We start from the raw sequence: 18,154 nt of genomic DNA on the forward strand, positions 1-18,154 counted from the left end.
TAAATTGCGAATGGGTTTAGGATACCTTAAAATGGTGTGGCCATAGCGATTTATTAAAGTAACATTAAAAATACAATAGTTATTTTACTATATCTTTAAATTTTTTCATTCCAAACTCTTCATAATTTTTATATACGTAGAAGTCATCATTTGAAGGAAGCACAGTAAGTTTCATAGCTTTATCATTTTCAAGAGCCAGCATAAAATTAAACTATCATAACTTATAAATGAAGCTTGCAATTCTTAGTACCAATAATGGCCACCAGATGGAGTATAGGATTACTTTTAAATAATTATTGTAGAAACAAGTATGATTTAAATCATTTATAGAAATCTTTCAAAGAAAAATAATATGTATTTTATGTATTTTACTGATAAAATGACCCTCACTTAATTAGAATAACAAGCTGAAATATTGTGAACTGTATATTAAGAATAATTCTTTATAGGCTTTATGGACAGATACGTTTTGAGTGACTCTTGAAGGTTCAGCACCACATCCTCTTTTACCACTGTTTAAAGAATTTATCTTACAGAACAGGATGCAAATTAATTTTGGATAGCTTGAATGGTTTTGTCGTGGTGATTTTTTGAAATAACAGTAAAAAAGTAACCAGTAAATGTCTTTTATTTTTTTAAAGTGCAGTTCTAAACACTTCAAAAAAATTACACATAGAAGACCAGTTCATTCTGAGGAAATATGCATAGTTTTCATGACTATACAACACTATTGGATGATAGGAAAATTAAAAAAACTATCATACATCTGATGTCACTCTGTCCCTTGTCACTGTGGGTAGTGTGTGTGGTGTGTGTGTGTGTGTGTGTGTTGTGTGTGTGTTAAGTGAATTAGGTGTGAAACTATCAGGGAGCATTTAGTCTCCAGCGCCAACATTTTAAACTGCCACTTCCTGAGTCTCAGAATTCTGCCACTTTCCTGGAGTCTCCAGAATTACTCGGTGTCAGGTTCTGAGAGATCTAAGATTCCAAAAAAATTGATTTAATTAGAATACCATGAAGTATTGTGAAATACTATATATTAAGGCTTTATATATAGGCTTTAATGAACAGATTAGAGTGACTCGTGAAGGGACCAGCTACCACCTCCTCTTGTTCGATGGTTTGAGAAATATCTTCCAGAATCCGGGATAAAGATTTAGAGCTCATTTTTATTCCACCTCCTTTCCTGAAAAGTCTGTCTTGCAGAATTGACTAAAAATTAATCTTCATATTAATTCCTATTATTTTCCAATCTTTTTTGTCAGTTCTTCTTGACCTGTTTTTCTCTGTCCAGCTTTCCTGGACTATTGTATAGCACTCAAAATGATTAAATAAAAAAATATGGTAGTTATTAAGATTTATATGTTTGGAATTGGTAAAAATGTGCTTGGAAAAAAATCACAATAAAACAATGTTGAATGATGTTATATAAATATTGTTGATGTTAACATAATGTTTATAAATGGAATCTTATTGTAGAGTGTTACTAAAGTTATATATATATATATTGTTCTGTGAATGTGATTTTAAAGTCTAGATGATTCGGATTAACCCTTTAACTGCCATATCCTTAAAACTCACAGCAGAGGGATATTGTGAATGCATGTGGCCGCTGGGCACAGTTTACCTGATGCCACCGGGGTGGCGATGGCATTGGTGGCTTGAGCCCGCCATCGCTGCTTGCAGCTATATTTATTATTATTATTATTATTTTTTTTATTTTTTATTAAACCTTCCGGGGGTTTTTGGGGGCCTTAACATGCTCAAAAACTCTTGAAAATTGGCACACACATTGGAATCTGCGGCCATCAGGACGCCGCAGAGGCTGGGACCCGGGCGTGGCACAGGGGCTCTACAGCGCCCCCTGGAACACAGTCAGAAATCTTGAACCATAGCTCACACACACTTGCATATATTTATATGAAACTCAGTACACTTGTAGATCTCATTGAGCTGAACAACTTTCGCGCTTTATGTCATAGGCTCCGCCCAACAGGAAGTCAGCTATTCAGGGCTGTTTAAAAAAAGCATGCTCTGGAATTTGAAATACTCTCTGAGGTTTTCAACCCGTTCGCCACGAAACTCGGTGAACATGATCTCAAGACATTGTGGATGAAAAATTGCGAGGGGATTTTTGATATCTCGAACGGTTTGCCCGTGGCGAGGCGTGGAACTTATGGCGAGAAATGAGAAACAGGAAATGTCTAATAACATCCACATACATTTCCTGAATTTGATCAAACTTCATGGGTTTTATTCGTTGTATGATACCGATCATATATATGTGACTATTAAGAGTCAACGTTATAGCGCCACCAACTGGCAGCAGGAAGTGTGCCATTTTCCAAATGCTTTAAATTCAGCACCTTATTTTTACTCGATTTGCTTCAAACTTCATCAGAATAATGACAAAACATGGCCGATGTAAATCTGTTGTGGGGATATTGATATCTCATATATTGTTGCCATGGCAACGTGTCAAACTTGAATATTCTGTTATGGTGATTTTGAGGCAGATAACAACCTCAGATTTACATGAAACTCAAAACACATATCAGTATTTATGATAACTAGACACTGGCAAAAGTTCATAAGAGGGCGTGGAAGAGGCACTCTATAGCGCCACCTTTTGTCAAAAGTGGGGGGGTTAGTTTTAGCTACAGACACCAAACTCGGTACAAAAATTGTTCTTATCAAGACGGACAACTTTCTAATTCACAGTCATCAGCTACGATCAACAGGAAGTCAGCTATTTTGATTTGAATGTGGATTTTTTTTTACATTTAGCTGTGAATTAATGCATACTGCTCAGAGGAGAGTAACACTATACACACCAAACTTTGTCTACATGATGCCAAAACATTTTAAACAAATTAAATTGCCAATGGATTCTGGATAGCTTGAACGGTTTGTCGTGGTGATTTTTTTAAATGACAGTAAAAATGGAATTATTAATTTTCCTGCATTTTTAAATTCCAAACACTTCAAAACCTTTTTTCATACAGAAAAAAGTCATTCTGAGGAAATATGCATAGTTTCATGACTTTACAACACTGTATGGATAACAGAAAATTAATAAAAACTGTCAGACATCTCATCTCACTCTGTCCCTCTGTTTGAGTGTGTGTGCTTAGACTTCCATTGTCTGAGAGAAATAGCGCCCCTACAGGTTCAATTCCTGGACTAAAAAAAGGCATCTCAAAAAGGGAGGAGACTCTCTTTTAGTTTCACTTTTAAATCGGTTAAAAATACAAATAAATACTTAGATTTAATTCACACTGACAAGCTAAACCAACATATCTGATTATTACCGGTTCAGGGCTCATGGATAAATAATTTCTGGCCAGAGATATGTGAGAAATAGGAGAGATGAATCACCGCTCTGATCACGAGAGTCTGGAGTAAAGAGCTCAGAAAAAACGAATTTATTCCTGTTTTAAAGCTTTTAAAAATAAATTATTACAGCGATATCACACAATCAACCAATTAGAACACACCAAGAGCTACATTTAGATGTTTTTGAACTGTTTGTGTGAAAATGAAATATTTGTGGCTGCCTATCTGAAATTACGCCTCCGATCAGCGCGTACAGTGTCGAACTCAAAACAAACGAATTTATTCTTGTTTAAGAGCTTTTTTAAATAAAATATTACCACAAATGCACACAATAAACCCATTGTAACACTACAAGAGCTAAATGCAGGTGTTTGTGAGCCGTTTAAGTGTGCAAGACTATTTGAAAGCGCGACTGGCAGAATAACATATATCTCTCGAGCTGCAGGATTCTGGCTTTCGTCGTACGAACGAACACATAACGGACAAGATTATTTCAAAACACAATAGCTTGGCGACTATAAACGAAAACAGCCACGTGAACATAAACTCTTGAGAAATATATCTGAAGTGGATCTACTGGATTTTAATATTAAGTGACTGCATATACCAGCTGCTTCTGTCTTAAATTTTAATCTATATAAAAAATGAAATTCATTCATCTTGGCTGCTTTTTTAATGTGTGTACGTATTTATTTATTATTTTGCTCTAACAAGAATTAATCTATATTTAATTAAATCAATTACATTTTATTTTACATTTTATTTGTCCATTTCTGCATCTAAACGCCTAAAAACATAAAACATGCTCTATTATACTATTGTTAGCAATTTCTTTATCGTCCAATTTATCTGGTGTACACACTTTTATTTTCATAATAAACTTGTTTGTTAGATTATACACAGTTACAGTGGTCTATAATAAATATTAACAGGTTTTATTCAAGCTGTTTAGAATGATTGCAGTAGGCTAATTTTTTAAAATGTAAATCCAAAAAAAAAAAATTATAATAATTAATTAATAAAAAAACATTGGAAAACAATAACTGTTGTACTTTTTTTATACATTTTGTATAATTTCATAGTTTATGCATTATAGTTATAAAAACAAATAAATGTAGCCACTCACATAGAAATAGGCCTTATCCTTTTCTGACAGTTTTAGGGATTTTTAAAAATCCTAAAAAACCTTATTTGTGCTGCAAATAATAATTTCAAACTCAAAAAGTAAACAGTCAGTTCATGCTTTATAAAGCCTTGTCCCAATATTAATAGTCAGTAGTAAGCAGTTTATAAATACAGCTATAAATAGCTTGTTTTTGGTTTATAAGCACATTTATTAAAAAGGAGAGTAAAGGATCAGTTATCTTCCTATGAAAAATAAAAAAATAAAAATAAACAAACAACAACACAGATTGATACAGAACTCAGAAATTCTATTGTGGATTTATGATAAAATCAGCCTGTAAATGATTTCATACTCCTCCAAGAAGACACAAGTAGTTCACACCAAACTTTTTTCAACATGATGCCAATATACTGAGATGTTAAATTGTGAATGGGTTTAGGATAGCTTAAATGGTGTGGCCATAGCGATTTATTAAAGTAACATAAAAAAATACAATAGTTATTTTACTATATCTTTAAATTTTTTCATTCCAAACTCTTCATAATTTTTTATATACGTAGAAGTCATCATTTGAAGGAAGCACAGTAAGTTTCATAGCTTTATCATTTTCAAGAGCCAGCATAAAATTAAAACTATCATAACTTATAAATGAAGCTTGCAATTCTTAGTACCAATAAAGGCCACCAGATGGAGGTATAGGATTACTTTTAAATAATTATTGTAGAAACAAGTATGATTTAAATCATTTATAGAAATCTTTCAAAGAAAAATAATATTAATTTTATGTATTTTACTGATAAAATGACCCTCACTTAATTAGAATAACAAGCTGAAATATTGTGAACTGTATATTAAGAATAATTCTTTATAGGCTTTATGGACAGATACGTTTTGAGTGACTCTTGAAGGATCAGCACCACATCCTCTTTTACCACTTTTTAAAGAATTTATCTTACAGAACAGATGCAAATTTATTTTGGATAGCTTGAATGGTTTTGTTGTGGTGATTTTTTGAAATAACAGTAAAAAAGTAACCAGTAAATGTCTTTTATTTTTTTAAAGTGCAGCTTCTAAACACTTCTAAAAAATTTACACATAGAAGACAAGTCATTCTGAGGAAATATGCATAGTTTCATGACTATACAACACTATATGGATGATAGAAAATTAAAAAACTATCATACATCTGATCTCACTCTGTCCCTCTGTCACAGTGGGTAGTGTGTGTGTGTGTGTGTGCGTGTTTGTGTGTGTGTGTGTGTGTGTGTGTGTTTGTGTGTCTGTGTGTGTGTGTGTGTGTGTGTGTGTTAAGTGAATTAGGTGTGAAACTATCAGGGAGCATTTAGTCTCCAGCGCCAACATTTTACAGAACTGCCACTTTCCTGGAGTCTCAGAATTACTCGATGTCACGTTCTGAGAGACTTAAGATTCCAAAAAATGATTTAATTAGAATACCATGAAGTATTGTGAAATACTATATATTAAGACTTTATATATAGGCTTAATGAACAGATTAGAGTGACTCGTGAAGGACCAGCACCACCTCCTCTTGTTCGATGGTTTGAGGAATATATCTTCCAGAATCCGGGATTAAGATTTAGGAGCTCATTTTTATTCCACCTCCTTTCCTGAAAAGTCTGTCTTGCAGAATTGACTAAAAATTAATCTTCATATTAATTCCTAATTATTTTGCAATTCTTTTTGTCAGTTCTTCTTGACCTGTTTTTCTCTTCCAGCTTTCCTGGACTATTGTATAGCACTCATAAATGATTAAATAAAAAATAATGGTAGTTATTAAGATTTATATGGTTTGGAATTGGTAAAATATGCTTGGAAAAAAATCACAATAAAACAAAGTTGAATGATTGTTATATAAATATTGTTCATGTTAACATAATGTTTATAAATGGAATCTTATTGTAGAGTGTTACTAAAGTTATATATATATATTGTTCTGTGAATGTGATTTTAAAGTCTAGATGATTCGGATTAACCCTTTAACTGCCATATCCCTTAAAACCTCACAGCCAGAGGGATATTGTGAATGCATGTGCCCGCTGGGCACAGTTTACCTGATGCCACCGAGGTGGCGATGGCATTGGTGGCTTGAGCCCGCCATCGCTGCTTGCAGCTATATTTATTATTATTCTTCTTCTTCTTCTCCCGAATGAATCGCATTTTTGAGGGCTTTAACATGCTCAAAAAGTCATGAAACTTTGCACACGCGTCAAACCTGGTGAAAATTTTCGTCTGATATAGGATTCAGAAGAGGGTGTGGCAAAATGGCTCGACAGCGCCACCTATACTAAGAAAATCAACAGCCTTCCAGCTATGTTTCACGTACATGCACGAAAATTGGCACACATATGTAACACACCAATACCTACAAAAAAGACTCTTGGAGCAAAATTCTAAACCCAACAGGAAGTCGGTTATTTTTAATATTATGAGCAAATTTTGTGTAATTTTGGTCATTTCCATGTGTTGTATTTTAACGAACTCCTCCTAGAGATTTCTTCAAATCAACACCAAATTTGGTATGCCTAATCTAAAGGCCTTTGCGACATTAAATTGCGAAGATCTTGAGTTTTCGTTGAAGGGCGTGTCCGTGGCGGTCTGGCGAATTTCGATGATTCGCCATGAAAAATGAAGTTGCTATAACTCACACATACAATGTCCAATCTGCCCCAAACTTCACATGTTTGATGAAACTCTGAACCTGAACAGATTGACATGCCCATATTCAGTTATAGTCATAGCGCCACCTATTGGCAACAGGAAGTGTCATATTTTACGCTGTGACGAACTACTCCTAGAAATTTTTTGACATCAATGTCTTTTTTGTGGTCAGTCTAATCTAAAGGCCTGTGCGATGTTCAGTTGTGAAGATCTTGAGTTTTCGTTAAAAGGCGTGTCCACGGCACCATGGCGAAGTTCGATATCTCGCCATGTGAATAAAAGATGTTATAACTCAGGCATAAAATGTCCGATCTTCCCCAAACTTCACATGTGTGATAAGAGTCCTGACCTGAACAGATTTGCAGGCCAATATTCCACCGGGTGTGGCAGAATGGCTCGATAGCGCCACCTATACACTTTCAACGGAGTGTGCCTTGAGCTATGTTTCACGTACATGTACAAAAATTGGTACACACATGTAACTCACCAATATCTACAAAAAAGTCTCTTGGTACGAAATCCGAATCCCAACAGGAAGTCAGTTATTTTGAATTTTCCCTGCAAAATTGGTGTTGTTTTTGCCATTTTCAGGGGTTGTACTTTAACCAACTCCTCCTAGAGATTTATTCAGATCAACACCAAACTTGGTCAGTGTAATCTAAAGCCATTTGCGATGTTAAATTGCGAAGGACTTGAGGTTTCGTTAAAGGGCGTGTCCATGGCGGCCTGACAAATTTCGATGTTTCGCCATGAAAAAGGAAGTTGCTGTAACTCAGACATACAATGTCCAATCTGCCCCAAACTTCACATGTTGGATAAGACTCTTGACCTGAACAGATCTACATGCCCATATTCAGTTATAGTCATAGCGCCACCTATTGGCAACAGGAAGTGACATATTTTACACTGTGACAGACTATTTCTAGAAATTTTATGACATCAATGTCTTTTTTGTGGTCAGTCTAATCTAAAGACCTGTGTGATGTTTAGTTGTGAAGATCTTGAGTTTTTGTTAAAAGGCGTGTCCATGGCGCCGTGACGAAGTTCGATGTCTCGTCATGGGAATAAAAGATGTTATAACTCAGGCATAAAGTGTCCGATCTTGCCCAAACTTCACATGTGTGATAAGGGACATGGCCTGAACAGATCTGAAGGCCAATATTCCATTGGGTGTGGCAAAATGGCTCGATAGCGCCACCTATAAACTTTCAACGGAGTGCATATGCACATTCAATGGAGTGCGCCTCGAGCTATTTTTCACGTACATGTACAAAAATCGGTACACACATGTAACACACCAATACCTACAAAAAAGTCCCATGTTACGAAATCCGAATCCCATCAGGAAGTCGGTTATTTAGAATTTTCTCTGCAAAATTGGCATTGTTTTTGCCATTTTCAGGGGTTGTACTTTAACAAACTACTCCTAGAGATATATTCAGATCAACACCAAACTTGGTCAGTTAAATCTAAAGGCGTTTGCGATGTTAAATTGCGAAGACTTTGAGGTTTCGTTAAAGGGCGTGTCCATGGCGGCCTGACAAAATCCGATGTTTCGCCATGAAAAAGGAAGTTGCTGTAACTCAGACATACAATGTCCAATCTGCCTCAAACTTCACATGTTAGATAAGACTTCTGCCCTTAACAGATCTACATGCCCATATTCAGTCATAGTCATAGCGCCACCTGCTGGCAACAGGAAGTGTCATGTTTTACACTGCAAAGAACTACTCCAAGAAATTTTATGACATCAACATTTTATTTTGGTCAGTCTAATCTAAAGGTCTTTGCAATGTTAAGTTGTGGAGATCTTTAGATTTTGTTAAAGGGCGTGTCCATGGCGCCATGACAAAATTTGATGTCTCGCCACAGCAAGAGAAGTTGTTGTAACTCAGGCTTGAAATGTTCGATATTCCCCAAACTTCACATGTTCGATAAGACTCCTAGCCTGAACACATCTGAAGGCCAATATTCCATTATAATGATAGCGCCACCTATTGGCAACAGGAAAATTGGCACATATAAGTGACTTTGACATATTCCACTTATATTAACGATTTGAAATGCATATTTCTCACCTTCACCTTTTTACTAAAGCCACACGATTGCGGTGAGCCCGGGTGCGAGGGCCCGTTCATCGCTGCTTGCAGCTTTAATTTCAGTTTGGAACTCTGAACAAGTAGAAAAGCAATTGTTTTAACCTATATGTCACTTTCTTTCCTTCTTTAACACATAACCCGATTGTACTGGTTCCTGTCCTTCCTGACTCATGCAGCACAAACTGGTGGCAGATTCTGAATAGACGAGAGATTTGATTTATTTTGACAGTGCATGCAGCTCTTCGATGATTAAATCATTTATTGATTCATGCATCATTACATTAGGCAATGCTAATAGCACCACTGCACTTCATGCTTAGCAAACTGCTGAATGAAATGCAAATGTGATACTTCATTATATGAGAAAAGTTTTAGTTAAAAGGTAAGGAGCTACAGCTGTTGTTATAGGTGTTGCTGCTGTGAAGTAAGAGAAAGAAGGGGATAGAAAAACAGACTGGAGAAAGGAGGCACCGTAACATCAGAGCAGGACTTTGATTATATCCAGATAGCCTGGTTTCACCACCGTGCATCATTACAAATGTGCCCCTCTTCTGAATTTATTTTCACACACATACACACACACACACACACAGACACACTTAAAAGCATGCATCAATGTGTATGTGTGTGTGTGTGTGTGTGTATGCCCCTTTTAGGCTCTGCTGCTGTCAGCACGCTTCTCTTCATAGTATGTAAAGGGTATCACTTTACAGTGAAGTCACAGGCCTGGAACCTCCTCCCTCGAGCTGCAGCAAACCCTGTAATTTCAGTTTGCATCTTATTTCAGCGTAATCTCTTTACATTCTTCATGGAAAACACAAGGCTGCTGTTATTAAGCAGTGGGGAGACTTCAGTATCTTAAAGATGAAGGTACGGAGAGAGTTAAAGGGTCCAGCATGTCTCAGTTGGGAGGGGGGGGGGGGGTTCCAGAAAATGAACAGAATCAAGGAAACAGATGCACAGTAGCTGTCATCCACTTTTGGTGACAAGTGTAGACTGGCTACAGTAATTCAGAGAAGAATTCACTGTCCATATCATAATTTGCTGTTAAACTGTCATAATTCCAAATGTACAGGAAATGCCATGACTGCAGGCGACACAAAATCACTGAGCCCAAAATAGAAGCGTCAGTACTCTCAAGAAAAGTAGCTGGTTCAGTGACACACAAGGGCGATGACAAAAACTTCTTTGAGCCTTTGCATGTAATTAGAAACGTAATTAAAATGTACAATACGTGGTTCTGAGAAAAAGCAGGATCTGTTGGCTGGTTTACGGCCTGTTGGTTTACAGCTGTTTTCCTGAATAATTAAGCAAGGAGAAAGCCAGCCGTAGCCACCACAGCTGGAATCTTTTTTCATGTCCTAAAGACGGCTGTCCGAAGATTAACACTAATTTAATAGAAACCATAAACATCTCAGATGGATAAGTAAATTGTCGTTTGACAGGCAGTGACAGATATTGCAGCACTAATCATTTTCCAGTTTTATTTGAGTTAATTTCTATAAAGATTTCACTGTAATGATGATTATCTTTGATTTATCTACATATTTAATATTAATATAAAATAACATGCATAAGTTTATTTAGCGTACATAAAATAGATGCAACAAATTCCATAAACAAAATAATAATAATGAAAAACAAATATAGAAGAGAGAACTTATCCCTTTCAGAACTGAGAAAGTTTTGTTGTGTGCTAGTCAAGAGGCTTTCTATGTTGGATTATTAATGCAAAAATGTTATCTTTAAGCATAAAAAGTAAATTTACATTTCCAAACAACTCTTTCGTATTAGCCTACCAACACATTTTTTATCGCTGGTTTTTAATTGTGTTTAAAAGATCACGCCAGCTTGTGCCCAGAACCAGCTGGTTATGATAGCTCAGACCATTAACTGAAAATATGAGGCCAACAATTCTTATGTCTGAATATGTTTTTTTTTTTCTACAGTTATGAAATTACTGTTTATTCAACTTCCAAGCTTTTTTCTGCACATGAAGGTTAAATGACTGTTGTATAATGAAATCAAAGGTGTGAGCTGCTGTGGGCTTCTAAGCAAACACTAAAAACTTTCAAAGTGTCAAAATTGCAGTTTCTTGGAGACACTAATATTAGGAAGCCTGCTGAGTAAATAAAATGCCAGGTAATATAAATTAAAGAAAATAAAATTGCCGTGGAACATTCAATTCAGTTTGTGTTGAAAGAACTTAAGTTGTAATAGCACCAGTCATACATAATTATCATCAAGCTGAGAAAAATATAAAGATTTACAGAACCAAAATATTTTAAGGCAAGAAAGTTATACATGTTGTACATGTTGTACATTCATAATGTAATTTGTGATCATTTTAATGACCAGGTGGGAATGGTTGTAGCACTGTCCAGTGTAGATTACTTTAAAAGGCACCACCATATCTATAGACCTACATTTGACACAAATGTGAAATTAAGGAAAGTGTAACGTAATTAGTTAAAAAAAAATTCAAATGAATATGGGACTTTTAAAAATCTTAAACATGGTTACAGAAATATTTTTAGAAATGTATTCAACTAAAATAAATAGATAAATAAATAAATAAATATTAATTGCAGATTTACCAAATAGACAAAGAAACTAAATGTTCACGTATTACGTTGACCTGAAGGTGCAGCCTATGTTGTCTGGTCTGTTTATTTGAAAATAAAGAGAAAAGGTGCACATTGTGGAAAATTAGTAATCAGTCCATATCTGTCAAACTAACCCACTTTTGCGTTTACATCTTTAACCGTGCTACAAAAAACCTGCTAAACAGCGCGGAGGTCGTGGGTCAGTTGCGTGATCATAGGTCACCCTCTAGTGGAGAGACCACAGAGTACCTGAATGAAGCCTCGATCAGTCAATGAACAGAGCGAGCACGGAGGAACAGCTAGGATCTTGCAGTGAGTTAACTAACCGTAGGAGCACTGATAGGGACGGTGCATATAATGAAGCCCATTTAGAGCGCATTGCACGGGTGAATGAGCCGGTTAATGGAAATGATCGACATGATTAGCCTTTAATGTGCGCTGAATGAGGGGATCGGGTATCATAGGCACTGGATGGACAGCACGGATAAGGTGCATTTATGGGGCGCTACATCTGTGCATCAGCATCCTAATGAAAGCTTCATTCCTGAGCAATCAAGACCCTCAAGGCAGAAAGTAGGACGCGCATTGCGGAGGCGCGCGTAAAAGTGGCCAGCGTTACCGAGGAAACTGAGTACTCAGCATGTAAATAATGTGATCTATCGATGCCATCTGGAATAGATTGGGTTTGGGTGCCTTAACCGCCTCTCTGCTGATATGCGAGGGGGATCCATTACCATATTTATTTGTACTGCTAAACTTAGTCCGCGAGTGGGATTATGTAGTGGTGGATTGAGAGTAGATCCTAAACAAACACATATATTAAAGCAGGATTTGGAGTATAACCTGAACAATAATGGATTTACAAGACAAGAGGGTTTTCCCCCTTTTTCACAAGCTCTCCATTTTTCAAAAATTGAATCCAGACTTTTTGGGGGTGAGTCTTTTTGCTATGCGAGCGCAGTGAGGGAGTGGGATCTGGCCAAGGTATTTATCATATTTGAAAAATCTAGTTTGATGGGGGAAGGGGACAAAGAGTAATGGAGACGGGAAGAGAAGCTACTCGATCAAACTCACAGTCTTGGACAGAGAATCATGCGCGAGTTGCTTGTGGCACAAACATGAGGTCCCTCCTGCTCTGTAAAAATGGTAAACGGAGTCATCCAGCTCTCTTTTCCCCAATGGACGAATGCAAGAGTCTTCCTCTGCTCTTCCAGTCGTATCCTAATGAAGCAGGCAGTCCATGTTTTGAGAGTCGGGACTGGTGAATAGGTCTGGCCTGCAGACTGACAGCAGCCTTGAGAGTGAGTTTACAGTGAGCTCTCTATCTACTCCTCGGACTGCTTTTCTCATTTAGATTCCCTCCTGAAATCCTCTTCTCCCTCCAGTGTCTCGAAATAAGAGATTCCCCATCCCTTGACCTCTGTTTTTAAATAGTTTCCTGCCCTCTCTGTGCAGATAAACTTAATGTACTCATTATGAAGTCAGCCGTTATGAGGTCACACATGCAACAGAGACAGCGGTGAACAAAATGCTCTCCGAAACACTTCTCAAACTATAACTTCCAAATTCAGCTCTAAAATAGGATTGAAACACAATTCCTTGTACTTGGGATCTATACCTTTTAGTTTAGTTAAGCAGTTGACTGTGTCAGGGAGCAGTTTTAACTTTGATAATAAGAAGAAATGCTTTTTGAGCATCAAATCAGCATTTTAGAATCATGTCTGAAGGATCATGTGACACTAAAGACTGAAGTATATCACAGAAATAAATGATATTTTAAAATATATTCAAACAGAAATTTTAAATAATTGTAAATTGTAACAATATTTCTATTTTTACTGTATGTTTTGATCAAATAAATGCAGCCTTGGTGAGGATATGAAAAAATATTGCGGGCTGCAAACATTTAAATGATGCTTTTTCATAAATGAGATACAGACAGTAATTAAGGCACCACTTCCTTGTAATTGCATGCTTGTGTTCACAGATGTCTGTCCAGTGAGTCCCATATATCTGAGCCAATTAGGACCAGGTGATGGGAACACCACAGAGAGGGTCCGGAGGTCCTGCAGACATGCTGACACGAAACAGAGATTGCTGAGGAGAGATAAGGAAATGATGGATGTTAGTAGACAGGATACAGACACCTGCTCCTGTTCAGCTTGTGTGTCGAACCCTGTGCACAGTCATCATTAAAGCAAACGTTTTCCTTTGAGGAAATTTTTTTAAGGTATTTTGTTGCCTAACTGTCATATCATGCTTTTTTACATCATTCCTTTGCTCTTGTTCTTTGTATCTCCCCACTCTTTTGCTTTCCCATCATCTGGTTTTGATATTTCTTTCTCTGTCCTCAACTTACCTATTAGATGTGAGCAGTGTAGATCGCAGAGCAGTGTGTCTGCTTTAGGACATTAGGCCTATATTTTCTTAAATATACATTGAGATGGAGCGTATGAAAGTTCAAAAAAGAGTACTTTTGTTATATTATTATTGCATACTTTATTGCGATATCTCTACTTTAACTTACAGTACAGGACTCCAGCACTGATAATGGGCATGCAGAAGAGCTGTATGTTCTGAATGGAGTGGGAAAGTTGTGCTAATTAAGGCCTCTTGCAGGCCAAGAGGAAGTGGGCTTGCCAGGTCTCCTTTCTCCTGCGATCCTTCACCCTGAAATGGCTGGGACCGCCCGGGGCTGGACCACCTCCCCTGGAGCTCCCAGGGAGTGAGATGCCAAGTTCAATCTCTCCGATTTCTCTTCATCCTTTTTTGAGTCCGTTCTCTGTAGCCAGGGAACAGTAGAGAAGATAGAGGTGTCATGCTGCTGTTTCTGCTGTCTTATGTTACATGCTGAATTGTTAATTTGGCATCCGTTTTTAGAGCCATGAGGGAGATGGCTTTGGAAATTATTGTGTTATTGTGAAATCACATTTAAAAGTGAAATGTTTAAAGACATTTGAGGGTTGAAACCATACAGGATAACTGCAAGAATAGGCATTCACAATGTACTTAATCTTGAACCTGTAGCAATGTTAAAATACCTTATCTTTTACTTCTCCTGTCCCAGTTTACCATGACAAAACATTAAGTTAGCCATTTGCAGATATTGATTCTCCCTAATTCTTTTTCTCTTTTAAAAATGTTCATTTCTAAACATACTGTGTCGTACCATTTAGCTTTGACTATATTAACAATATAGCATGGCCATTTAAATAAATGTATGATTTAATTACTTATTAGCTATGTATTAATTCGCAAAGTTTTTACATTAATCCCAGTTTGGAAAACGTGGTTTAATGCAATGTTCAAAGCACTTGATGTTAATATAAAATTAAATAGAATATATTTTCATTATCTTTGCTTTTTTTTATACCAATACGGTATACATTTAAAGGTAAGTTTATAACAAGTTAGATAAAAAAATAAAAATAAATAAATAAATATATATATATATATATATATATATATATATATATGTGTGTGTGTGTGTGTGTGTGTGTATAATCCGAATACATTAACTAAAATAAGTAACCTAGATTGAATTACTAACTGAAATGTTCAACATGTAATCTGTAATCAATAATGGACTTCTATTTGTAGGCCTACATAATCTTCCCAGCACTAGTAGTACCAGTGATGTTAACGATGCACGTTTTGTGTTTCAGCTGGTTTTGGGAATGGTACACAGCGCACTAGAAATATTGCTGCTCATGTTCACCAACGAGAGCGCGCGAACAGGAGTAGTGTGCAAGTTCGGTTGTAAAGAGTAAGCCTTTATTTGAACGTTGTTGAGTGTGCTTTGAAAAAATTATTAGCTGCAGCACGAGTTAAGTTCCCTCAGACTAATCCGGATTCATCAGCATTAGAACGGGTAAGAAATATAAATACGCGCGTAAGCAGTTGTGAATAGGAAATGCATAATAACTTTTTTTTTTCGTAAATTCTCAAACTGTACGAAATTTTAAATGGATGCGGTCCATTATTTTTGTCATTTGATTTGGTGGAGTTATAGGCTTAGAAATTGCACTAAGCATCATGTCTTTCTGCTTTACATCAGTCATATTGTAAAGAAAAAATCATATATGGAAAGGAAGATGATAGGGTTCAACTGTGCCTTTTATTGTCTTGCAAAAAAAAGCTGTAATTTGATCACAAAGCAAAGCCTCCACACATGCTGGACAGACTGCTGTCCATCTACTCTACAGCACCTTTTGCTCTGCCCAATCTGCCACACAGATGTGGAGCTGAATCACAGTTGCTGCTTTCATTTTTATTTTTTTATCTAGAGACCCTAAAAGAGATAAAAGCAGCAGTTTGCTTTTACTGTCTAGAATGATGGCTTTGCGAGGTTTGCTATAAAGCGCTCAGCTGGACATGGACGATGAGACACAGGTAAAGATGAAGTTATCACCTCAAGCCAGTTGAACTTAAGTCTTGCTAAATTTAAGCTGCCTATTGAGAATGGACTTCATGGGAAAGAAGAGCTGACCAGAAACAGGCTATGTTTATTGTATACCTCTGTCTTCATCCATCATGTTTCATCTTGATTTAATATGAATTATGAAAGAAAGGTAGCACCACTATGTTGTCCTCACTCTTAAAGGGGTCATATGATGCGATTTCAAGTTTTCCTTTCTCTTTGGAGTGTTACAAGCTGTGAATAGAAGATCCCTAAAGTTGCAAAGACTGAAGTCTCAAACCCAAAGAGATATTCTTTATAAAAGTTAAGACTCGTCCACAACCCTCCTGAAATGGCTCGTTTAACACCCATGTCTGTCAATGTGGGAAGATTTGCATAATGCCACCCAAATGGTCACACAAAGAAGGTATAACTTTGATTCTCGCTTTTGCTGCTGGCGCCATGTTGTGGAGACGCTGTTTCGTTGTGAAAGCAAAAATACTTTGTTAGGCCTTCCAAAAGAGGACGCAACTAGAAATCAGTGGTTAAGTTGCATTTCCAACACTGTTCCAAAAAAAAAAAAAAAAAAAATTCAGATGTGTACCACACATTTTCAAGGGGAACTGTTTCTTGATCCTGGGAGAGACTATAATGCCAGCTGTTCTGACTCACAGTCTGTAAGTACCTTTACATATGTAAAGGATTTGCCACTGATGAGTTTTGAGGAGTGTAGAGTAGCGCTTGTTGATCCTCTGATCACAAATGCAGACAAGCTTTTATGTTTGCGCAATGCAACACAATGAGTAAAAAGACAGTATAAGTCATTATAATCCGTAATAATGTCCCCACTAGATGCAACAAATGGCTCGTTTGTAATGGGTTTTATTGATTCTGTCTTGACGCGCTGGTGTTCTGACCGGGACACGTATCACAGTATGGTGAGGGGCGTAACATTTACGTCACATGTTTGAGGCATTCGGCCAATCACAAAGCACTGGATAGGTGGCCAATCAGAGAACACCTCGCTTTTCAGAACGATGAGCTTTGTAAAAAACGTAAGCATTTCAGAAAGGCAGGGCATAGAGGAGAAACAATAATATACAGTATGTGGAAATAATGTGGTTTTTTTTGTTAACTTAAACCACATAAACGCATTTCATTACAACAAAAACACCACATAATGTTGTTATAGAAACATCATATGACCCCTTTCATCAGTTCATATGTAGTTATTAAGCGAAGCCTACACAAGCCATGCTTCTATGTTTGGAATCAGAATATAATTCATTTTAATAACAGCAGCAAAGTTTTTATTCCTAGCTGGTAAAATGTTGTTTTCAATTCACATGTTTCAAAATGCCTTCTGTCTCCCATTGTGTCATTTTTGGGTTGCATGAACACAAGCGGATGTTTCAAAATGACAATTAAGATCCCACATGCACACAAAAAAGGCATTTGGAATTTGCCCTCATAGTCTTAAAAATAAAGGTTCCGAAAGGGGGGGTTCACAGCAATGTCACAGAAGAACAGTGTAGTGTATTTTGTGACACATTTTGTGTAGTGTAAAGAATACTCTAAAATCTATTTTTAATCTATCTTTTTTCACTTGGAAGAACCTATTTTGTAATGGATGTTAAAGGTTCTTCGTGAAACTATCAATGCCATTAATGAACTTTAATCTTTAAGAGAATCTCTCATGCTCTAAAAGTGTCAGATAAATAGTGTGCAGGCTTCATTACGAACCCTTGAGCTTTTCTCATTTCTGTTTTGACAGGAACACCAGAGGAATAGCAGCAGTTCCGAGCTACAGCACCAAACTCCCAGCAACTTTGGCACGTGTGCAGATCAGTAAGTCAGTTGACCTTTTTTTTCTAAATATGCACACCTCTTTTACCTCGTATTACCCAAT

The sequence above is a fragment of the Carassius auratus genome, chromosome 9 (genome assembly GCF_003368295.1).
Source record: "Carassius auratus strain Wakin chromosome 9, ASM336829v1, whole genome shotgun sequence".
Taxonomy (NCBI): domain Eukaryota; kingdom Metazoa; phylum Chordata; class Actinopteri; order Cypriniformes; family Cyprinidae; genus Carassius; species Carassius auratus.